This window comes from Cupressus sempervirens, chromosome 1 (genome assembly GCF_028749045.1).
Source record: "Cupressus sempervirens isolate cs-2001-9-10 chromosome 1, ASM2874904v1, whole genome shotgun sequence".
In the NCBI taxonomy this organism is placed as follows: domain Eukaryota; kingdom Viridiplantae; phylum Streptophyta; class Pinopsida; order Cupressales; family Cupressaceae; genus Cupressus; species Cupressus sempervirens.
The window spans coordinates 678,539,960-678,565,401 of record NC_143118.1 but is presented as its reverse complement, the minus strand read 5'-3'; the positions used below and the strand labels follow the sequence as shown (position 1 = coordinate 678,565,401).

Genomic DNA, 25,442 nt, shown 5'->3' with positions numbered 1-25,442 from the left:
TTAGTTCTTACCGAACTTCTATTGCCTTACGTCACTTTTACTCCCATGATAAGTGCAATTGAATATTGCATTTTACAATAATATTAATTCTTAAAGAATTAATATATGTATATTTATCAACTTGCCCATTATTATGTGAGAGATTAATCAATTATTTTGCATTTGAAAATGATAATATTTAATCTTTTAAAGAATTAAATATTATAAAATGCAAAATAATTTATAAATGATAACCTTTAAAAGCTTATCATTTTTTTAAATTGTGACATAGTTGACTTGGAGAGAAAAATTTAGGGTTGCAAAACCTTAGATAACAAGCCTCAACTGTGTGAACATCAACCCTTCTTCCTTTACAATGTATTTGAAACAAAAACACTTACATGCATAAGTGTATGTTATCCATACACACACCTATACACATAAGTGAATTTATGATTTTTCTTTCAATTCCATGCAAGTATTCTGAATAAGAAAAAATATGACTGTATGTTCTTCAGATCCTTTTTCTCTGCCTTTTACATACAGACATATTCCCTTATATAGGGAAGTATGATAAATAGTTAGATTTGTTACTATAGAAGTTCGTACATTGAACAAATGAGAGACCATTTCAAAAAATATATAACATGTTTATACATCTTTGTCAAATATTGAGACATAATAAACTCATAATGTTCACCAGATTTGAAAACTACAATTGTCTTCAATGAATTAACACAACTTCAGAACTAATTTTTTCTTAAAAATGAATTTTGTTTTATTTTGTTTTATCTACTGTTCCGAACCAAAAAATAATTATCTCAATAACTGTCATAATAAGTGATAGAGATCACCAGAATATATATATATAGATATGTTCCCAGCTAATAATGAAACATCATAAAATCAAGATTAATCTTATACAACAAAAAGTGAACCAATACAAACACCAGCTAAAGAATGAGGATTCATACCTTCAAATAATGAGAAAATCATTTCCATACCAGACACAAAAGAATAACCGTCGTTTGACCAAGAGAAGTTGTTTTCTTGTTCTTTGAATTTTGTCACTATGAGATTGAGAACACTGTGATGCTTGTGAACCTTAACAAATCAAATAAGAAAAATCACATCGGCCAAGATGATACCAAGTATTAATCCATAAAAAATCAAATAGGACCACTGAATATATCCATAGGACAACCATCAACGATAAACAACTTCACTATTGTTACCTTACTAAGAAACCCATCAGTTTTCCTTGAGCAAAATATGCATCCATTCATGGCATTCGAAACCCTTTTAGGGTTGAAGGAAAAATGATTTAAACACAAGTTTATTTTCCTTCTAGACAAAATTCGATGCCCTTAAGAAAAACATAATTAGTTTGAAGTCCACCATATAGAACCAACATGTGACTTTATCACATCCAAATGAAACAACTCAAGGTCAAATAGATTTTAATCATGGGTTTAGTGGAGAACGTGTACTATGATCACACGGCATGCTAGAATTAACCATGATCACTATTGGCAATGTAACCTTTAGGCAACTTGCATCAATTACTGGTTGACAATTAAACCTTTAAAAAATCGTGCATCAAGGACAAACTAATCCAAACAAGAATGGTCAATATATAATCATTGTGGACCAATACAGACTTATATAGAGTGGGGCATGAATAGCAATTTTAGAAAAGTTTGTTGTGTGATTCTCAACATGGCATATAAATGCAGGTTGCAATGTGAGAAAATGACAAAGCAATTATTTGTGTTAACTTATATGGAATTGGACCAATCATTATTAAATCAAACAAGAAGAAATATAAAAAGACAGCGTGGTATGGCGTGCTTCTAAAGAGTGTGCTTCAAGATCTTTATCATTTATAGATCATGTACTTGATGAAAGAGGAAGATGGTGTTGTAATGATGAAATCCATGTTTCATTATTACAAGTAAATTTCACAAAACATTCATCATAGTGAGATGAAGAAAAGTAGGGTGCTTCAAGTTTACATTGAATTAATCAACTTTTGATTTAACTACCCCATGTCATGGTTAAGGAGTGATACGTTGGATATGAAGGAGATTGACCTATAGATGGAGATTAATTTTATGCATAAACTATCCAATGCATAGTAACTTGAACACGAGGATACTATTTTGATGCAATTTTGGATTATTTGATTAAGTATATGTATGGTTTATAATATTTTGATACAACTTAAATAAATTTTAACAGATTAAGTAAAGAACCTCCATATTTGGTTTCTTTATTTTGACTTTCAGTGATTTATATTAAAAAAAAATTAATAATTGTAGTCTTAAATTTTAGATGATGCATTTTAATTTTATTTTTTCATATAAATTTCAGAAATTAGTATTTAAGTGTAAATTTTAAATTACATTCATTTGTAAAACAAAATATATATTATTTCAAAGTTTGTTTTAATTTTAGTCTCATTTGTGTTTAAATGAGACTATTATAGCCATCCTTTTGACTAGGAAATTGCACCTTACATAAGTGTTAGATCTTCCACTATAGAGTAAAAGTTTTAAAGAATCTAGATCAAGTTTTTCAAATACATCTAAAGACATTTGAACCCTTAGGAGAAATAAGAAATGAGCATATTATGAGGTCATTGAGGGCAATTTATATTAATACTTTACTTTAGGGGATAACTTTAGTGATGTAAAGATAGATAACTGTTTTCTAAGGTTCATTTTACAACAAGAACTAGGCACTAGATCTTAAGATCTTTCATCCTAGGCCTCACCATTTCTTTCCATGATACACCTATTCCACTTCATAGAGTGTCACTTTTTATTTCCATTGATATTTTACTAGAAAAAAATTATAATTAGTTCTGAACCTCATTATATTTGTTCTAAAGGTAAATATATGAATGGTATATCTTGTATGAGGAGAAGTTACTTCGATAGAGTTGCAATCAATGAGCTAATGAGATTTGTTTGTTTCATTTTCCAATCTTATTTATAATTTTGTTTCTAAATCATTCTCAAGCCTGATTTAACAAAAGTGTTTATAGAATAAGTTATATTAGAAAATCAAACCATTTTAGATATTTAAATGTTTAGAAATCCAAAATGGAGTATGTTGCCAACATAAAATGGTAGATTAGTGCATGAAAAATATTAACTTGTCTCAATTGTTTGATAGGAATAAAGAAGTCAACTTTAAATTCTATAGCTTGGTCAAGACATTTGTTAACAATAATAGATATTGAAAACAACCCGCCAACTTCAATAGGTCTACTCATAACTTTTTCACTTTAAATTGGCACAAAATTTATATACCACTATATTTTTCTCAAAAAAATAAATGTCATTCATTTTTACGAAAATAAAATTACATTGATAATTTCAAAACTAAATTAAATTTTGATAGTATCACTATTCTTTGAACGTATTTTTGACCAAATTTGTCTTAATTAGCCCTTTTACAAAGTATTCAATGTCTCCTTCATAATTTTTGTAATTATACAATTAATTGTAAGGTGTGGATGACCATTGAGAACTTGCTAACTTTTAGATGAAAAACTCGTATGGCATGTGTTGAACAAGTTATGAAAAACTCGTATGGCATGTGTTGAACAAGTTATGAAAAAATCGTATGGCATGTGTTGAACAAGTTGTACTGCATATTCAACAACAACAATCAACAAGCCTATTCAAACAATCTAATCCATCTCATTTTCCTCGTCACTTAACATGTCATTCATTGGCTTAGACTCAATTATTTTATGATACTATTCATGACTTTGATTCTGATGATCACATTTAATTTCTTCAAGTAGTTGAAATCCACCATGATTATAGATGGATAATAGTTTATTTTTGGGGATAACTCTAATGATGTAATGGTGGATGATCATTTTCTAAGGTTCACTTTCATTGATGTCTTTGACTATTTATAAGGTCATTCCATTTAAGATCCACATTACAATACATTCATTATTGCACCCACCTAAGCTCACTTTGTTTTTTATTTTTGAATTTAGCGATTACATTGGCCCACCATGGGACCATAACAACCCAAAATATATTCTAGTGCTACCAAAAATGTCTTGGTTTCCATTGTCAAATCCCATTAAAAATGGCATACGCCCTAATGATACACAATTCAAAAAGGCTAACACCTCAAAGAGAAACAATTGAGATTGGAAACACTGGCTAACAATGACTAACATTCACAATAATATCAAGGGTTTGTGAACTTATAGACATCTGAATATAACCAACTTTCACATTGTAAATGTATGCATGAATGCAACAAAACCTATTTGTTTCTTGCCAAAAAGAATAGGAGACCCGTTTGAAAACATTATCAAATTTTGTTCCTTCAACAACAACATGTTGACTACAATTGCTACATGTGTGTTTTAAATTTATTTTTCATAAATTATATTACAAATTCAAGTTGATATATACAATAAATGTACTGATTGAGAAACTCATTTCTATGTAGCGTTCAAGGTTTGTGCATACCAAATACAAAAATAGGTATCCAAAAATCATTGTTGACTACAAAGTATACCATACTAAATAGGGTAATTGATGATTGAAATGTGCAAATTGAATTTGATGAAGTCAAAAGACGTATCCCTTTTACAATTCGATCTTAATGCAATTATTATGAAAGTTGATGAAAACACTAGATGTTACACTCGTAGAATTTCATTTTATGCAATGATTATGAAATTTGGTTTGCAAATACAAAGATAGCTCAAAGATAGCTTTATGTATGCAATAGTGGATTCCACATCTATTCTACTCAACACATTCAAAAATAGTATTTAATAACAAATTAGTGAAATCATTTGAAAATTTGTCTCACTTATTTAAAACTAACAATCAATACAAATATATATATATTGAAGATTTATTTAAAAATGACTAAAATTGATGCAGCGTGCCTATTGTACGGTAATGTGCGATTGCTAGCAAATAAATTATGCAGATCATGAAGATCAAATGCTGAAATTTTCAGAAAAATTGATGATGTTTTTGATTTTTTGAAAATTTATCAACTATACAATTTGCGAATATCGAAATCGTCTTTTAACAATTTGATGACATAACTAACCACAAGGCCATTAAAAGTGATGATCTTTGCCATTTCGAACAAAGCTAGTCAGACTACAAATCCCTCTGGCTAGCTGATTCAACGTAAACAATTGCGAATTTTGTGACATATTATATGAGAGCTATAAAACAAAATTAAAAAAACGTAAACAATTGAGAATTTTGTGACAGATATTATATGAGAGCTATAAAACAAAATTTAAAAAGGTATTGAGAAGCAAAAGCATATACATAATAATTGATAAGTCCGATCTGCCGGAATCGAACCAGCGACCTAAGGATTCCTTAGGGATTTTGATTCCCACTACAGTCCTCCGCTCTACCAACTGAGCTAAACAAATTTAAATAATTAATAACTATCACTCAGTTAGTGTTCAAGAAATTAGCGTTGACTTTAACCATGTCTTGCCTTGCGGACTGTTAAAATAGTCAAGTCCTCCCTTTCATCCCATTTCAAAGCGATATGGCTTCTCTAGACGACTCGCTTTTCATAACAAGCAAGTTGGATAAATGAAATTAACCTGTAAGAGCTGATTATTGTATACAGTCATTTGGTACTGAAATGGTATCGTCACATTTAAAAGTGGATTATTAAAAATAATTCAATGGTCTGAGGTTGAGATACGCTAGATGATTATTAAAACAAATTCAATACGCTAAATGATAAGAATTGGGCAACTGTTATAGATTTTGGCTTTTTGTTCTCTCCGTTTCCATTAAAGAAAAGACGGACAGCGACTCCTAGCTCGCCAGTTGCGGAAATAGTCACTATAGCACTCTTTAATCTGGCTTGGTGTCATAGGGGACGCTCACAATGCATAGTTTTTAACAGATCTTTTGTGCATTTATAGTACAAGGACGCGTATCATTAAAAGTGAAATGATACTTTTAATTGTGAAATTCTAGTATATTTTACACATTTCAGAAAGTAAATGTTGTATGGAGGATAACAAAGTTCTCATGATCAATGTATTTAATAACATTAATCAATAATCGAACAACTTTCTCTAATGATCAAGGGAATGGCGAGCACAGAGCGGTCACTGGAAGGGTGGAAGGTTTGAATATGAATGGTCTGAGCGGGAAGAATGGCGGTGTTCAGCACGTTGCTGGTGGTTCGGAGGGCTCTACTAGATAATGTTGTCTACCTGCAGGGTTTATTCTTGTCTAGCTGCAGGGATGCACAGTTGTTTCTGTAAGGAAGAAGGCAGCCGTGGAGGTTGTACCTATTGTTGCGATCCCATTCTCTGGGTCTGTAGCTTTTGGATCTGGCACAAGGGGACATAATGTGGACGCAAAAGTTGGAGCTCAAGGTCCCGTGACAGGCACATTTAAATGGGAACAAAAGGACTGGGGGAAGTTTTTTGGGGCCACTTTGAAAAAAAACCCTGCTTCTCTAGTGGAGCCTGTCAAAGTGGGATGCCAGAATGGGGAGTTTTATATTTTGTTTCTGATCCTCTTCTAGATTCTGCTATTTCTGCATTGGAGCTTACACTCATATGTAAGTTTCTTGGATCCCACCCCAATATTGAGGAAGTTCAGTCACATGTGAAAAGGAAATGGTATTTGAAAGGTCAAATGGAGATTGCAGTGCTTCCCAAAGTTTTTTTTGTCTTTTGAATTTTCTTACAAAGACAACTGTACTCGCGTCCTTTGTGGGGGGTTCCTGGATGATTGGAAAGTTGGCTTTGTCTTTTCAGAGCTGGTGACCAAAATGGAACTTTGAGGGCAATTTCTTTGCCTCCATTCTGATTTGAGTTCGTCTCCCAGGTTTATTGTTGGAGTTTTGAAATGAATCCGTTTTTAAAGGTATCACTTCTTGTTTTGGTCAAGTTTTGGCTATTGATTAGAGTATGACAGATAGATCTAGACTTGTCTTTGCTCATATTTGTGTCAATGTATGGAGACTCGAGAATACAACATCTGCTATCACTATCAACTCTAAGAAAGGGGTATTCAAATAGGAGGTAGAATTCGAAACCCTTCCCTTCGGATGTTTTATTTGTAATAAGATAGGGTATTAGGCTAAAATATGTTCCACAATAGCCAAGAAGGTCTCACAACCTCATATAATTCAAGTATGGAAAGGAATGGATTTCCAAATAGGACTCTCCACCCAAGTATGATGCCAAGGAGGAGGAGAAATGTTAAGGGAATCATAGTATTGTTGTTTCAATAGAAAATGTGATTGTGGAAGATTCTTTGGATGCCCTCAATATTACTGTTAGAATGGATCCTCAATGTATTTGTGAGGAGCCTATTTTGACATGAGTGGTGGTAGATACCTTCGACTCAAATAGGAAGACCCATCTGTTATCTTCCTAGATGGCAAATCTAGTGGTTGACCAGGATCCTTCTGATGTTTTTGGGATGGAAGTGATTTCTAAGGAAGTTTTGCGGAGAATTTTTTTGTTCTAGACCCCAAGGTAGTGTGTGTGGTTGATTTAGAGGTGGCCCCCTTTCTAAAGGGTGTTTCCAAAAATTTCAAGTGGTGCTCTCTAGACCTTTGGTCCCTTGTCAAGAGATTATTATCAATTTAGCAGAGTTAGGGGTTCAGCCTTATGAGCTCTCTAAGTCAAAAAATATCCTTTCTTAGGTCCCTGACACCTTTCTTTCCCAAGAGGGTTAGGAGTTGACCGAATCAGTTCATCTAAACTATTTCTCTGGTCTCTAGCAATTTGTGAATAGTAGGAGGAAAGTCAAACAACAACAACAACATGTGTTTATCAAAAAAGTGACCTACAACCTCATCAAGCCGGAGGTGGGAGGTAATAAATATGGGCCAGGAAAGAAGAATAAGAAGGAGGCTTGAGAGTCTACTAGTAAACAATATATTATAGATGGTAAACAGAGATCCATCTAGAAGATATGCTTCCCTGGTTCTAAATGAGGTTTATGTCATGGAATGTAAGTGGATTGAATGAACCTCATAAAAAATATATTATAAGGAATGTGATTTTGGACCATAAACTGGATATTTTATTAATTCAAGAAAACAAGATGTCGAAATAAAAAGTTGAAGTTCATTCTATTTTTGAGAATGATAAGGTTGTAAAGTGTGATTTAAAAGGAGCTTCGGGTAGTGTGGTTGTCTTTTGGAATGATTTTCTAATCCAAGGTGAAGTTCTTTTGGCTGAAAATGATATTATTTGTATAAAGTTTTCTCATATTAGAGATAATTTCTCTTGGATTCTCTCTAATGTCTATGCTCCCTACTCTAAGAATGGGAGGTTGACTTTTTGAGATGAATTGTGGTCATTTAGGAGTTCTATCAGTAACTTCCTGTGGCTCATTATGGATGATTTTAACTCTCTACAGAGTGATAATGACAAGGTGGGGGACATTTCTTCCCAAGCTCATTTGGATAGTAGGTTGGATTTTATGGACTTTATTAATCTTCATTCCCTATTGGATATGGATCTTCATGGATGTTCTTATACTTGGTCAAACCATAGGAAGGGAAAACATCTCATTATTTAAAGTAAGGTTGGATAGAGATCTTACCTCAGGCACACTAGCTTAATAGATTCCAATGCTCCCTCTCCTCTATCACTAAGATTGGTTCTGATCACTTCCTTATTTCTCTGTTGGTTGATCCACTTGTGCTCAAGTGCAATTTCCCCTTTACAATTGAATGGGTGTGGTTGGAATAACCTCCCTTTGATTCTCTTTTCATGGATTGGTGGAAAATATAGGTTTAAGGTTCAGCCATGTTCCAAATAGCTAAAAAACTCAGTTACATCAAGAATTAAGTCAAAGATTGGAATAAGAATACTTTTGGAGATATTTTCCTTCAAAAGAATTTATTAAAGTTGGTCTAGATGAAGTTAAAAAATCTATTTAGGTGGAAGTGGATGTACAAGATTTTGTGAGTAAGGAAAACAAGTTATTGGTGAAGCATCATGATATTATAACCAAAGACAAACTTTACCAGAGACAAATATTAAGAGCTCTCTAACAAAAAGCTAGTGATCATAATACTTGTTTTCTTCATATGACGAAATCTAAACATAGATCCTCTAAAAGAATCTCAAATATCTCTACTCCTTTAAGGGAAGTCCACTTTCCTGGGGAAATTTCTGACGCTTTTGTGGACTTTTTTCCAATCTATTGAAAAAAGAGGTCAACATTTGCCATAATAGTCAGAAACATTTTTTGGAGTCTATTGCCCCTCTGGTGGTAGATGAGACTAATCAAATATTGGTTTCTATTCCCTCAGTGGATGATATTCACAAACTTGTGTTCTCTTTTGAAGGAGAGAAATCATCAGGACCTAACGGGTTCCAAAAGTTCTTTTTTCAACACTATAAACTTTTTATAGGGTTAGATGTGTGTGTTGTTGTTAAATAATTTTTTGGATCTATGGAATTTATCAAGGATATCAATTCTACCTTCATTATTTTGAGTCTAAAAAAGATGGGGCTAGAACTATGGAAGCCTTTAGACCAATAACTTTTTGTAATTCCATATACATGGTGTTTTCTAAAGTTTCTACTTCCAAATTGTTGACTATTCTCCCCTATACTATTTTGCCTTACCAGAATGGTTTTGTGTAGGGTAGGAAAATTTTGGATTTCATTATCAAAGTCCATGAGGTGATTCATTCCATTGATTTTTTGAATACTCAAGATTTTCTCCTCATGCTGGATTTCTCAAAGGCCTATATATGATAGAGTTGATTGGGATTTTATATTTATAGTTTTGAAAATGTTTGGTTTTGGGGATCATTTCAATCAACTTGTTTCCCATCTGGTTGGTACATTTTTGTCAATGGTTATTATCAATGGATCCTCCTTAAATTATTTTAAACCTTCTAGAGGACTGAGATGTGGTTGTCATCTAGCTCCCAATATTTTTTTGATTATGGTGGAGCCTTGGGAATATCTATTAGTGCTCGAGTGTCTCAAGGAATGATTGTGGGTCTTATGCCTTCATATGATGGTCTTTCTTTCTCTCATGATTAGTTTGTGGATGATTCAATTATGATGGGAATATCCTCTATTAAGAAAGCTAAAATATTTAAATATTGTCATCAACTCTACACTAAGGCTATTGTTCAACTAATAAATCAAGGGAAAACTATATAATTTTTGTTAATACCCCCATCCAAAGATATGAGAATAGCCAAAATTATGGAATGTGAAATTAAATTCTTGTCAGCTTCCTATCTAGGGCTTCCTTTAGATTTGAAACCTCCCAAGGATTTCTAGGCTAAGCTAGTTGATAGGTTTAATCCTAAACTTGTTGGCTAGAAAGGGGCCTTGTTGGACTAAGCAAGGAAACTCCAACTCCTCAAATCTACCCTGTAAAACCTTCTGATTTATGTTCTTAGTTTTCTTAAAATTCCTAGAAAGTTCTTGGACACCATTGAAAATATTTAGAGGAACTTTCTTTGGTCTAGTGTTGAGGACAAAAAAAGGTTGGCATTGGTTATATGGGATAAAAATTTGTTCTCCCTTGAAGTGAATTGTGGTTTGGGAATTCATTTTTTGAAATGATGCGATTGTGCTCTTCTGAAAAAATAAATTTGGCACATCTTTGAAGAAGGTAAAGATTGGAACAAAATCCTGAAAAGTAAGTACCATACCAATAATTTGAATAATATGGAATTCTTGAGATCCCAAAATGGCCTAGTATTTGGAATGACATCCAACAAGGAAAAGAGTTAATTTTATCTAGAGCCAAATGGAAAGGGGTAATGGCATTGGTGTGAAATTTTGAGATGACAAGTGGATCTTCCATTGTCCGATTTCTGCTTTAATAAGGTTGGCACCCTTAAAGAAGAGATGTAAACTTTGGATTGGTTCTCAAGTTGTATATTATTGGCAGAAAGGTAGGTGGCTAGATCTCATAGCCCTTGATTTATTTCATGCTTCTTTGATGTTGGACCTCAACTCCATTGTGTTGGTAAATCTAAATTGGATAGGGTTATTTGGGATGGTTGTGCAAGTGGCTCTTATATGGTGGCTTCGGCAACTTGTTGTCTTCAAATGCCAAGCTCTCCTTCTCATTTCCAGAATAAGTTGTGGAACCAACATCTTATTACTAAAATTAATATTTTCCATTGGCTTGTTCTTTAGAACAAGATCCTCATGATTGACAATCTATTGAAAAGAGGTATGTAATTTTCTAATAGGAATTTTCTTTGTGAAGATTTTAGGAATCTAGGGATCATGTATTTTTATAATGCCTTTAAGTGTAGGAGACTTGGATTTGTCTCTTCCAATGCTTGAATTCTTAGTGTATTTTTCCTAGGAAGGTGACTTATTTCTAATCTATGTGGGTGTTTGCTTCCCCCTTGGTGTAGGGAACCTTCCCTTTTTTATTCTTTTATGTGTTTTAGGGTTGTTTTAGATGTTTTTTGGCATGTTTGAATAAAATCCAATAGGTTGGAGGTAAGATTGCTCAACTAAATGTTTGCAAGAGCCTATAGTGCTCACTAGGTGAAAAGTTGCTATTTTGGCTTTTTGGTGTAGTATGGGATTGAGGAGTGTTTTAGGACCCTATATACCCTATCTAGGGTCAAGATGGTCAAGTTCATCCATCGAGTTGTCAAAATGAGCCAAAATTCTTATTATGCTAAAAGTTGCTATCAATTTTGAAATGTTGCTCAAGCAACATTGACATCTTTTGTAAGAATGAAGAAATGTGTAGTTGAATCAGTTATAACCACCCATGTTTGTGATATAAGCATGGATTCTATGTTTGGAGAAGGATAATGGAATTTTGGATTTCAATTATTGTTTTTGTACTCTTGTATAGATGTGTGTGGCAACATTTTGTTAGAACTATATTGTTTTCTTATTACTGTGCAGCTTGTACAAATTGGTAGAGAAGATTAGATTTGGTAGGGATGTAGAATACTAAAATAGCTTTCATTCTTATTAAGTATTTTCTTGTCAAGTTGTTAGTGTACATAGTTAGTGGTTTTTAAAGGTGACTAGTTTGTAAGTGACGGTCACAGTGTTGTTTGGTAAGAAATGTCTCTAACCTAAGAACCCACTGCCTAAAATGGATGAAACCATGGGGTAAGTAGGGTAAAAGTATTTACATATTGTTTTTTTTTTTTCTTCCAATCAATTATTTGGTTCAAATGGCCAGCCCTATGGCTAACTATTGAATACAGGTGAGTCAGGATAGGGTTAACATTGCTTTGGCACGTGCACCCATAGCATTGTGCAAAGGACTAAAGAACATTTCCAAGTACCCTAGGTGTTCCTCTAACAAGTATTCGAGGTAGAAGAAATTGAAATAAGGTTTGGAGCATAGTTTCATGATTGTTCATGCTCATTGGTCTAAAGGCCTAATTAATAAGCTTAAAACTAGGCCCTAGTAGAAACTAGGGTTATCGGTGCAACCAGAAGCTAAGATTTTAGATTTTGGAAGTACTCACATGTACTTTCGGGTGAAAGCACAAACCTGTGTCACCATTTGTGATATTTGGAGGGGTTACAGCTGAAATAGTTTCGGCCATAACGGTTATGGCCGAACAAGTTTTGGCATACATATGTGGCAAGTTTCCCCGTCGACGTGGCACGCATAGTTACAGCCGAAACACTTCTGGCCAAAATGGTTCCAGCCGTAACCCCCATGTTTCAAATGACTCAAAATATCATAAAAATAGCCAAAAAGTGATTGACGATAATTTTATACGCTAGGGGGTTATGGCCGAAACCCTTTCGGCCGAAACAATTATGACCAAAAGGGTTTTGACTGGAACTACCTATGTGGCATCCTAGGTGGCAGCCACACAAGCAAAAATAAGAACTTCTGCAAACTTCTCACTTTGAAGGCCAATTTGACTTACTAAATTGAAGTTTTTTTTAAAACTAAAAATATATTTTTGTAGGTCTTGGAGTCAAGATTATGATTATATAATTTATTAAAAATTTTGATTATGGATAATATGTTATAATTTTAAAATAGTACAAGTAGGTATTTTAATATTTAGGAAGATTTCTATTCAAAAATAAGAAAAAAATAGCAAATCAAGTTCAAAAATTATTATTTTTTAATGCTGCACTAGAGGAGAGAGTCTTCTTCAAGAATATGTAATTTTAAAAAAAAAATATGTAGATTTGATGGAAAAAGTTTGACGGGTGAAAAAAACTGTCAATTTCTGATAACTTTGACTTTGACCAATTATAACTTAAAAAATATTAGCTGAATTTCAATTTTTCTTCTTTTTTGCACTAGATATACATGTTCACTCTAACATATTCCAAAATCAGACCAAAATATCAATATTTTCATATATTTGTTTGATGGGAAAAAAACTCTATATTTTCAGCATTTAAAAAAAATTAAAAAATAGACTTTAAAATTTAAAAAATAGATAACATTTTCACTCAATTTTTTTCAAAAAAATTATAGACATAAACTTCATCTAATTTTACACATTTCATTAGTTTACATCATCTTCCAATTCTAAGCACAAATGTCACTTTTATGTCATTAAAGTTGAAGACTTTAAATTCTGATATCACTTCTCCTTTATAAAAGGTGACATATCTCTTTAGCAAATTTATCTATCTTTGAAAAATATGTAATAAACACTTGACCTATGCTCATAGTCCATTTTTTAAAATATTAGGTGATTATTTTATATCATTTCTATTTTCTCATTAGTGAGAACTAATGTTTTTGGTAGTTGTTTCTTTTATCAACTAAGAAATTTGAAGAAAAATTACAAGCAATTTGCATGTGGCATTCATACAATGGTCTACATGTAAGATTTATTCTTCCACATTTCATATGCATGCAAGGATAGGTGGAGGATGGTGACTCTTCTAAATTCCACGTGGTTCTAATACATTAGTAGAAAAGGTAGGTTTCCCCTCCACTTAATTTTTTTCACTTCATTCTTTCCATTATGCCAAGAAACTCCTATTCTAATGATTATTTCATGGTTTTCTTGTCTTTTCTTGTTATGGAAGGAAAAACCAAAGATCTATTTCCATCTGGACATGTAGGAGAAAATAGAATACATGGAAGAGTGGTGGCCTTCAGTTAAATATATAGTATATGGTTTTAAAAGTTATTCTAGCATGTAAGGACCTGCAACTTCAATAAGGAATCTAATTACTCATTTCATTGTTTCTAAGATGTCAAGTGATTCCACCTTTATCTTTGTAATTTTTCTAAATTTTAGAAACCTCGCACGAGTTATATTGTATTACATATTACAAGATGTACATGATTCTCATGTGTCATTTGGTTACCTACTAAAGGATCTTAGTTTAGAACTTAATACTCTACACAATCTTTATTTGTTACAAATTTTTTGGTATTGGGAATTTGAGGATTTAGAGACTACATCATATACTTTAACAATCTTTGTTTCACTTTTTTTTTGAGTTGGACATTGAGGATTTAGGATATTTCACTTTTTTATGTGTTGGTGATTAAAGATTTAATTATTATAACATTGATAAGTAGGAGATGATTTCCACAGCTAGTCAAATTGTGATGTGAATATCAGGATTTAACTGTGTGATTTTTGAGTCAAACTCGATGACCCATGTTTCATGAGTAGTGATTCAACATGAATCCATCTCTCATGAGAATAAATGGAACACTTAGCACTCATTGGATCTAGGTGATGCTCACAGGGGTGAAGCACCGGGACTTCCCGGGAGGTCACCCATCCCAGTACTATTATAACATTGTTAACAATATTTATGGAAGGATGTATCTTCTCTTTATCCAACACATAGAGTAATACAAGGAATCTTGAGAGTTTCTATGTTCTCATTCTTGGCAATAATTCATCAATTCAATTTTCTAATTCCACCTACCTTAGATAAAGGTGTCTTCTTTCTTTTTAACTACGTAGTGATTTAGGATTTTTTTTTCCCCTTTCAAATTAGATTTTTTTATTTAAATTGAAGAAAATTGGTTATTACTTTTAGTTTTCCATGCAAATAATTCAAATATCGATAGTAAAATTTGTCCTTAGTAATGATACACCATTTGCTTACATTTTGTTTAAAATTATCACTCCCTAATGTATACTATTGGAGGTAATATTTTCTCTCATTTTTTATTTAGAAAGTAGTTGTTATGGGTAGAATCAAGCATACCTAATGGACACAAATAGGGATTTCAAAAATTCATTCAATGATGGATGGGATTGAGTATTTTCTAAGCATCATATACATTTCTACTATTGTTTTTGTATATTCCTTAGATTTTGATTCAAACTCTCATAATAGGTTGTCTACTGCATAGTTGCTTGTTATTGATTTGTCTGAGGCAATGTAACACCAATACTAGGGTATGTTAGGACAAGAAGATGAGTGTTTGAGATGGAGTGACAAAGGGCCTCAATTTTGGGGCAACAAGGAGATGATGGGGGAATGATGCATTTAGGCAGGAGGTAGGGGGTGTTGTATACTATCCATGTAGAACTTGAAATGGTAGCTATGAAATGATGTTTTAGTATGACATACCAAATTGGAATAGTTGAAGATAGAATAATTGCAACAGTAACTAGAACCATTTAAAATTTAACATAGTAACATAATACATACCCAATAGTAACTTTCAAAAATCACAAATCAAATAGAAATTCAAGTATCCATCCTAACAATGACATGGGTGCAAAATGGTTGAGTAGGGGTACTCGAGTACACAAGTACCTAGTACAAGGATGGGTACTTAGAGTTTTTGTTTTTCTTTTGGTGTATTGGGTAGGTGTGAGTCCCCAAGTTTCACTAGCATGAATTTTCTTGAATCTCATAAACATAGAACTATAATTTTTTCTAAAATTGTAACTTTTGATGCACATAATATCAATAGTCCCACTAAATTCCAAATGTTGGAGTTTTTTTTTTCTTTGTAATCCTAGACATTGAAGGTTTGAGAGTGAATTGTTCGTCAATCAAAAAGAATGATCAATGTATGGTAGGATGTTGCAATTGTTGTTATGGATGGGTAATTTTGGATTTTTTCCAACGTCTATTAAAGCTTGTTGTGCACTCCTAGCTATTTTTGTAATTATTTATGCAGTACTTGGCATTGATAATGGGCTGCTAGTAGCAAAAATAGAAATTCAAAGAATATGACAAGACATTATCACACATTCACAAAGAGGGAACTTACAAAGGCTGATTTTTTAACTTATTTTGGAGAATAGATCTACAAGACAAATAATTATTTCTATTCATCTTTAGTATTTGTGGTCTCTTTTCATACTTTATATTTATGAACATGTTGTTGAAGACCTATATGTACACTAGATGTCTCCTAAGCTAGATCTAGAACATGGAGAGCGTATAAAAGTCTTGAAGCTCCTTTAAGTCCACTTGGAAAACAATATGACTTATGTGTACTTCTTTGATATCTTATTTTCTTCCTTGGCATTTCTGGTAATTGGCACACAAGTATCTCATTTCTAGTAATTGGCACACCTTAGAACTTTACATATTTTTAAGGTATACAAATAAATTAAAATAAAATAATGAAAATATTAATAAAGATTAAAAACATTAGAATTAGTACTAAATGAGATTTCTTGAAATCAGGTTAAAGCCACTAAAAAAGTAAACATCAGAGGGAAAGGGATTATAGTAGAGAAGCAATGTCCAACGATGAAGCCTTATTCAGTACTTGGATTCACAAGATTCGGTTTCACCTCTTTCTCATGCATGGTCGATGTGGAATTTAACTTATATACATGACTAACAAAAGCTGTCAAATCTGCGGTTGAAGATCCTTTCAGCTTCATAGCATTTATAGCCATCTCCTTTAATTTCTCTATGTGATCTCTCATCTCTTCTCATTTCTCTCCAACTAGAGCCATTCTCACACCTTCCTTCACTCTTTTCTCCTTTGGATTTCCATCTGTGTGTTCGCACAATGTAATGCCCACCCGTAGTTTTCTTTTATGTTTTGATTGCCAAATTCTTTTACATCGATTTTGTGCATTGATTAGTTTTAGAGACATTGGATTTACAGTATTATGATATTATTTCATGACTTGGATTAGTTGTTTATCAATGATGTGTACTTGGTTGACTCTATTTCATGTGTTGTTTAATGACTATGGTTACTAGTGCATTAGTGATGCTTTAATGATTTGTAGTTTTAAAATATGAGATTTATTTCATAGCGATGTGAGATGATTTTTTAATGATGACTTTCATATTTGTAATGATGCATTGTTATAACTGAGCATTTGATGTTTGAATCATGATTTATTATGGTACTTACCTCATACTTGCATGTGTATGGTGCGCGTGTCTATTTTATCTTCTATCTGATGTGTTTGATGTGGTTATGAGAGGGAGTTGTAGTCACCTACTAGTTGGGATTTACACAATGTTCCACTCCTTGCCATTACTTGTTTAGTTTAGATATATTTATATACATGTACGTGCATGTCTTTTATGCAGGATGTAGGAATCAGACATCAACTTCCCTGAATTGTCAGGATAAGCATGCCCAATTACAAATACTCAAATGGTCAGAATGGAAAGATAATGATTAGGTCTAATCCCAGACATAGCCTAAATACTTGTCTTGCAAGGAGGACTCATAATAGACTGTCTACCCTTTTTAAAACCCGTGATGTAGTTTGATTCTTACTCTGGTTAATTTTCCATATGCATTTCTTGAGGTTTGACGTAGTGATTTTCCTAATAGATTAATTACTTATGATTCTTGGGTCGATCGTTTATATTGAACTTTTAGATGTTATTTAATTTAAAAGTGGAAAAATGTTAAAATAAGACGATCTTGTGTTTTTGAAATCATTGGAAGTAAATGGATTTTTAATTAAATTAAAAGATTTAATTTAAAAGTTCTAATCTTAGAAAACTACATTAAAAAGATTTGAAAATTAAATATTATATATATAACTTTGATTTTGGTGTAGGATTATTATTTAATTAATAAAGATTTAAAATTACTGACATTTAAATAATGCACTTAAGTTATCTTTTTTAATTAAATAATTATTAAATATTGTATTATAAAATCACTTTAAATAATAAAGTTGACAAATAAATAAATTATAATAAAATAATATAATAATAAAAGAAAAATGATTTAAGTGTGAATGACAGGTTTAATAAAATGATATTTTAATTAAAGAATAGATTAATTGTGCATGCAAGAAATAATTAAACAAAGTAATTATAATTTTAGAGTTGTGGAGATAGAAACCCTAAAATTTAATGAGAGCTCTATATTAGAGGGTTTTCAAGTCATTATTGTGCACACAGGTTTTGGGGAGCAAATTTTGGATTTTGGGAGAAGAATAAATTTCTGGTAGCTTGAAGGGTTTCATTTTAGCGAGGTTTTTAGCAAGTTGCCAGATTATTAGCATCCGTGTGAGGTAGGGTTTGAAAAACCAAGGTTGGAAATTTTATTTCAAAAGATCTGTTTGCTTATTTCCAGGGTGCTTGAATCCTATTGGTTATTATAGATTATTTTCTCAGATCGGTATGAATGGAATTTAGAAATATTAATTGTTTTTACAAAATAAAATTTGGATGGAAAAAAAATGAATTTTGAGGCTAGGGTTTGAATGAAAATATGAATAAAAATATTTAAGATTTATCCAAATTGAAAATTACATATCATTTGAATATTATTATGCATAAAAAAAGTACATTACTTTTATATATATATATATATATATATATAAAAGAGAAAAGACTTGCATGTCTACTTATAAAAGTAAACTTAAAATGTGAATCCTTATTTTAGATATATTTACATATATATATTTAAAAATAAATAAAAATAAATATTTTTATCCTTTCCTTCTATGTATGTCTATACTAATTCATATAAATTAAGGAATGTGATTTGTAATTCTTTATTACCTTTGCTATTCTTGCAACAAATATTTTTAAGATATTAATAAAAAAAGTAATTATATGGCGCTACTATTGATGAATAATAGTACTCTTCTTGCATGCATTGGGTTGAGTGATCTTCTGTTCCTTTTTATAATTTCTTTAAAATGTTGCGCATCTACCATTGCATACGTGAAGTTGGGGAATAGAAGATCAAGAAAACAAATTAAGTCAAGTTTTATTTTAGCTAAAGGGAGGTTGCTTTTATTTTATTTTAAATAGGGAGCATTTGTTTTGGTGGGGACACAAAGCCCATGCCTACCATGTGGGTCTCAAAAGGCTCTTTCAAATTATTTAAAAACTCAATTCCTTTTTGAAGATTAGACTTATAGCATTACCTTTTTTATTTTTAACAATACATTGAAATCAGTGGGTTTATATGTATTTGAAAATATTTGTTAATAACTTTCTCTAATATAACATAATTTCTATATAATATTCTTTTAATATTTCAATTTATATTATTTTAAAAAAAAATTAATTATTATTTTTAGAATCAATTAATGTAATCAATGAATAATTGAATTTAGATTGCAACTAATTTAGTTATAATTTTGATATGGAGAATTAAATATGGGTATTAAATTTAGACTAGAGTAGAATTATTATTATTAAATAAAATTAGTGTAGATCCTCATTTAGTGATAATTTTTTTAATTAAAGATAATTATGGCTTAAAATAATTAAATAACATAATAATGTTATTAGATTTTATTTTTAAAGATATTAAGTTCTTTTTTGTATGTGTATTTTATTGTTATGATGTTTATTTTATTATGATTTTTTGAAGTTTGGTAGTATTTATTTTATAATGGATTTATTTGGATTGATTAGCTAGCCAAACTAGGATGTGCACCAGAGGCGCCTTGATTGTTTGACTAGAAATCATGATGTACTTTATGATTCAAAATTGATACTTATGTTTTATGAGTTTTATGTTGTTGAACATTTGACTTGGGTTTTGAGAACCAAATTATTTTATGGTTTCTTGTTAAGGAATCGTGTTTGGTCATTATGGGTGTTGCGGTATGTGACACAACTATATTTTATGTGCTTAGGAGAGGTTTTCTAGGTACATGTCTTTGGGAGTGGCTTGCAATAGGGGTTCGGGACCCAAAGTGGTCTGTACCAGGGTAACCTATTGTAAGTTATGTAATAAGTGATAATCTAGTAATTAATATTTTGGAGAAATACACTAAAAAAAAAGTTGACTAAGGATGGGAATGGGATGATAGTATAACTAGTTTGCCTTGTCTTCTTGAAAGGGTTTTCTGGTTCTGCATGTGACACATTGAGAGTCCATGGTTTAGAGTAACCAGTCTAGGGTAACTAACCAATCTAGGGTAACTCAACGCTTGAGGGTCTGGGGTCTATTGAGAGATTAGTCCAGGGTCACTCAAGTAGTTTGACTACGTGGTGACACTCCCTAGTATGTAGCCCAAGTCTCCTCTATAGATTTTGTTTGTACCTCTGGTGGTGTACTTATTGTTGATGTATTTAATTTGGTTATTCACTTTCATTGATGGTGATTGGTGATTTATGGTTGATGTACTTGTGACATGTGGCATCTATTTTGAGGTGGATATCTTTCATTGACTATATCTTATGATCTTGGTATTCGATTTATAATTGGTTCATGTATGATGTTTGGTTATGTGATGTTGGTATTGGATTGAGTGTTCTTTCTTTTTGGATTATCTTATCTTCTTGAGTAGTATCTATTACCTTTGAGGTAGTTTTGGTTATTAGGAATTCTTTGTCTAGGAATGTTTGATGATTGATTAGCTGTATGTGGATTGTTCATTATCTTCCCTACACAGTGGAAGTGAAAGCCGGATTGGGTAACCATGCAGTTGGGAGGTAGTGTCTTCTTACCATTTGAGTCCCCTTCACATTGCCAGTTGTTGGATCTTCATTGTAAAAGATGTACCTTTATCATCCTTATTTCTTATCTCAGAGATTTCTTTTTAGTTGATGTAATAATGCTATTATGTATTCTGATGTATTATATCTATTCTCACATACCCTACGACATGTGTAGTGGATGTTATTTATTGGATGTACTTTCATCATATTAGTTATACTTATGCATTTTCTTATACGATTTATATGTATCTATTATTTCTTTATGATCATGAGACATTGTACTTAAGACTTAAACTAAATAATATAAACTTCTTAATGTAACTCAGCATGAAGGAACCCTTGAGAAATTGAAACTATATCTGTAATTGATTACGCGTTCTTGATATGTATGTATATATTGCTTCCGCTTCTTTGATGTTGTTTAAACTTTATAAAAAAAATTGTTCAACAAACATTGTAACATATGAGGTCTCTTAGGTCTCTTGAGTTCCCGAATGGGACGTTACACACAACTCGATTCCTACGCCCATTTCTGCAGAAAGCTTAGAATTGAAGTGCTGATCTCCAAACATGGGCCATGCGAGAATCGGAATGCCAAGAGAAATGCTTTCCAGTGCAGAGTTCCATCCGCAGTGGCTTATACAGGCACCCACCGAAACATGGGAAAGAATTAGAAGTTGAGACGCCCAACCGCGTATTATTAACCCTGTCTCTTTCGTTCGCTCCATAAAGCCCTCTGGCAAATATGTGCTAATTTGATCAGTTTTTGAATCTGAAGACGCCGGTTCCATAGTTGGATACATTTTGATAGCCCATACAAATGGTTGTCCGCTGGCTTCCAGACCTCTGGCCAAGGCTTGTGTTTGCTCTTCTGACAAAACGGTCTGACTTTCGAACAAAACATACACAACAGAACGAGGGCTTTTCGAATCCAGCCAGCAAACCAGCTCTTCTTCATCAATGTCCGCCATTTTCCCTCGGACCATGTTAACATTTCCTGCTCCGCTGGATAGATTTTGTTTGTGCACAGGGCCAATGGCCCAAACTGTTTTAGCAATCAAAGTTTTCAATTGGTGGACATAGGAAGGCTCGAGATCGTGGAACGTATTGATCAGTATTCCCGATCCAGCTTTGCCAATGTCCTGCATACGCTGACATAAAAAGCGCTGAATGGGGTTTGAAATGTCTAAATTGACGAAAACAGGGCATACCTCATACTTGGACAATCTGAGAGGACGTGGCAGATTCAAGCTCGCTACAAAATTGCCTTCCCATGTTTTGTAATATCGAACAAGCAACGGAATGCATCAGACTCGTTGCAAAGGCGCCGCATGTATTGAACAGAAAACTGGCGAAATTTAACGCCGCGTCGATAGGCCACCCCATAAACGTATCATAGACAATACACACGGGAGGTGTCGCTGTGTGTTTGTGGAATTGCTCCTCCATCCAGGTGTCGAAAGGGTTTTGAAGTTTCTCGGCAATTTGGAAGATGAGACCTCTCGACACCTCTCTCGTCCATGTAATCCTTCCACGGCGGGCGCTGGAAGGGCGACCAGGCGAATGTCGAGATCGTCATTAACAGCTTGATGAAGATGTTCCTGCAGCAGAGAGACGTTGTGACATAACTGACGGTAAGGCCGTTAGAAGCGAGGAGCTTTGTGAGATCGACAAAAGGGATGAAGTGACCAAGCGCTGGAAATGGCAGCGCCACAACATGAGGCTTCTTCAAACCGCTCATCTTCGCCAACACAGATAAAGCTCTTTAAATAAGGCTCCGTTTGGTTGGGGAAGATGAATTTTTCTCATAATCTTATCTGATAACCAGGTTTTCGAAAATCTGGTTATGTATTTTAAGAAGATAGTTGGACCGCTTGGTTGACATGGAAGATGAATTTTCAAATCCATATTCTGCATTTGGTTGCCAATTTAGAAATTGGAATTGGAACAGAATATGACTAGGAATATCTTTTTGTTGCGTTTGGTTGTTCATTTTCTAATTGGAATTGGAATTTGATGTAAATTTTTTTAATCTTATTTAATTAGTGAAACACAAGGATTAGAATGAGTAAAGTATTAATATTTATGATTTAATTTATTTATTATTAGACTACATTATTATTATTTTTTATTCTTGAATATTCACAGTTTTATTTTGTTAGTCAATAATAAATAAAATGATTATTATTTTTTATTTTAATTCTATTTATTAGCAAAGAAAAGTAAAAAATAATCATACATGCAATCATTTGTACGAAGTTATTTTTTGTCCCATTGTTGGAAATTGTGATCATATATATTATATATTTTTGAAAAATTGTGTAAGACAAATTTATCGTCAAATTGAATTCATTGTCAAGTTCATCCGAACTTCATAATTGTCGAACTCGAATTGAAACTTGAACCTTGTGACTTAGCCGCTAAATGTGTGTTTGTGTCCTCTCTCTATCCCTCCCTGTGTTTGTGTTCATCCACGTGATTTGGCAGAAGGATTGGACACAATAAATGTTGTTTATGCAGATGAATTATTGCCTACACTATATGAGAATTCTCGCATCTCTTAAGACTAGTTGTCGACACAGAGAGGGATTGTGAGGCGTGTTGTGGCTCTTGGTCGGTATCTTCAGAATCCATTGGCCATGGTTGCAACATTATATAGTCTTGGCAAAGAAATATTATCATTGAAGCTTCATTCACTGGAACATTTCCTTACTCCAGATGAAAAGTATGAAGCTGTTGAGCAGGTAATAGTTACAACAACCAACTGTAGAGGCTATGAAGTGACTTGTCTTTATAAATGCTATTGATTTTTTTAAGGGTTAGAGGGAATGGACAAGCAGCATCCGAAAACCATGTTATGGATCCATTGGATGATTACTAGAATTCATCCAAAGTCATATGAATTTGCCAAGAAAATGGCTAAGGACATATATTGTGAAGAAGCTGGACATGATATAGATGATATGGATGAGGAAACACAAGAAATGGTTGTTGAGCATGTCAAAAAATATCCTGATCTGTTAAATGCCCTTGATATTAATGAATATGCTAGAAGTGTGGAGCAATGGACATCCAATAAAAAGCAGGGAACCCTTGCTGACATAAAGAGTGAATTGTTACATGGATTTCAGGATTTGAGATTGCCATATAAAGAGGAATTTTATCTGCTGACTGGAGAAAATGAAAAGACCCTGTTAATGGAAAAAATTGTCCCCGCAGAGTCCAAAATCATTGTATAATTTGTGATCTGGAATCAAGCTTGACATGAATAATATTGAAAGAGGAGCTTTCTAATGATCTAGATATAGATCCTTTAGAAAAAATTGCAGAAGGCAGCATCCTTACCTGTTGGGTGAAAACTATGACAAAAGTGAAGTACTTAGTTGAGTTAACTTGCAAAGAGAGTTCACTAAAGAATGATAACTATCAAGGTGCATAGGATAAGGATAAGGATATTGTAGAGGGAGGAAAAGACTAAAAGAATTTTGCTAGCTATCTTCGACTTGGAAAATACTTTCAATTGGGGAGGAGACATTTGAAGATCTTGATGAGGTCATAGACAGATATATATTCAAGAGAGGATAAGATATTTTAGTATTTCGTTCTACTGTTTGGTGAGTCATAAAACACACATCAACTGACACCTTTCTATAGATGCAGGAACACACAAGCTCCTCTCTCTCTCTCTCACTCTCTCCCTCTGTCCCTCCGCCCCCCCGTCTTATCCCGCACTCTTTGCCCCTCTATGTATCTCTCCCTTTTAATAAATTTATTAAGTTAGTTAATTATTCAACAAAATATGCAACTAAATTTTACGTGAAATATTATATAGGAAAAAATATACCATTTTACATTCACATACATTAAACATTTGATGATAACTTTAACAAGAAAAATGATGCTTTGTTAATAATTGCTCTTAAAAAATGTGGAATTTTGGCAACATAGATTTCACATGCAATTTAAAAAAAAAGATCATGAAAATCATTAATCATATAAATCATATTTTAACATCATGAAATTCTAATAATGAATTTCACATAATTACTACAATATGAAAACTTGCTAACTTGATAAAACAATATCAATGATTTGATGGTGGTGTGAAAACACACTGTTAAATACGAAAACACTGAGAAATTCACGATGTATACCTTTATGCCCCACATTCGACGACACACCATTACATACAAAAACACTAAGAAATCCACGATGTATGCCCTTATGCCCCACATTCGACGGCAACCCTCTCATGCTGCTCAATCTTCCCATTACTGTTTGTATTGTTAGATGGTCAATCATGCATATATGAACTAAACATGCTTGAAAAATTAAAAACTGATTTTTTTTTAATGGAATACACCAAGGAGTGGCATCAGAAATATTGATCATTTACAAACACAGTAAACAATCATCAGATAGCTCATTTTTTATCAGCATGTGTGGTCTTGCAATATTAGCAAATCAAGAGCAATAAAAAAATACAAGAGAAAGACACTTTATCAATACCGTTGACAATCTTGTCAAGAAGCACGTACATAGGAAACCAAATTGTGGAAAAAAAAAAAGAAATTTAAAAAATATCCAAGCAAATTAGGAATATACATATAACATGGGACATAATCAT

The 25,442-nt window shown here is 32.7% G+C and overlaps 1 non-coding gene and 1 pseudogene across 1 annotated transcript; both read right to left on the bottom strand.

The window, feature by feature from the left end:
• Window positions 1–5,328: 5,328 nt before the first annotated feature.
• TRNAY-GUA (transfer RNA tyrosine (anticodon GUA)) lies at window positions 5,329–5,425 on the bottom strand. Its single transcript has 2 exons — window positions 5,389–5,425; window positions 5,329–5,366 (listed from the first exon to the last, which is right to left on the bottom strand). It is a non-coding gene; the product is annotated as a tRNA-Tyr (tRNA).
• Window positions 5,426–16,683: 11,258 nt separating this feature from the next.
• On the bottom strand, window positions 16,684–22,556 carry LOC149579716 (scopoletin glucosyltransferase-like; annotated as a pseudogene).
• Between the last annotated feature and the right edge of the window lie 2,886 nt (window positions 22,557–25,442).